Source organism: Bufo bufo, chromosome 11 (genome assembly GCF_905171765.1).
Source record: "Bufo bufo chromosome 11, aBufBuf1.1, whole genome shotgun sequence".
Classification (NCBI taxonomy): domain Eukaryota; kingdom Metazoa; phylum Chordata; class Amphibia; order Anura; family Bufonidae; genus Bufo; species Bufo bufo.
The window spans coordinates 3977961-3978680 of NC_053399.1; the positions used below are offsets into that span (position 1 = coordinate 3977961).

Genomic DNA, 720 nt, shown 5'->3' on the forward strand with positions numbered 1-720 from the left:
CTATTACTGCTGACAACCTGCCTGTATATCCTGTCTGAGAGGTAGTCACAGCCCCGCCTCCTGCTGATGACATCACTGATATAATGACATGTGATCAGACATGAGATCACACACCTTATACTACAGGACCATCTATTACTGCTGACAACCTGCCTGTATATCCTGTCTGAGAGGTTGTCAATCTTTTAGTAGTATTTCCAGAGCAGTGAGATGATTCCAGTGCGGTACAATACTAACACTTCATACAATCGCTTCTCGGCCTCTTGGCTAAGATCACGTGTAGTATCTGTTCTTATCAGTCTGCCTTGACTTGCCGGCCCAGGTCCTTTGGGTGCCCCCAGCTTCAGCTCACTGCTGCTATTGGGTGTAGGGCTATTCCCCAGGGAACCAGAGTGTTCTGGTCTCTGACCTCCTCTTGGCCTGTGGCTTCATAGTCTTGGTGTACAACGTTAGACAGTGCTTACTTGGATCTCGACAGCTGAAGACGACTACTGGAAGATTTTCTCCGACTGCGATCAAGGAGAAGACTTTGCGAAGACTCAACGAGGAACCCAGACGACGAGGACTGAAGACTCCAGCCTGAGAACTTCGGCCTCGGGGGACCCCGATGAGGAAAAGAAGCTTGGCGAAGACCTTCCCCGGAAGAAGCTCCGCCCAGCAAGAAGGAATCTGTATAGCCCCGCCCCCTGTGGCAAAAGGGACGCTTTGCGAAGATTTTCC

At 50.7% G+C, this 720-nt stretch overlaps 1 pseudogene; it reads left to right on the forward strand.

Annotated features, from left to right (window-relative positions):
* Positions 1-247: 247 nt before the first annotated feature.
* Positions 248-414, forward strand: LOC120982620 (annotated as a pseudogene).
* The last annotated feature ends 306 nt before the right edge of the window (positions 415-720 follow it).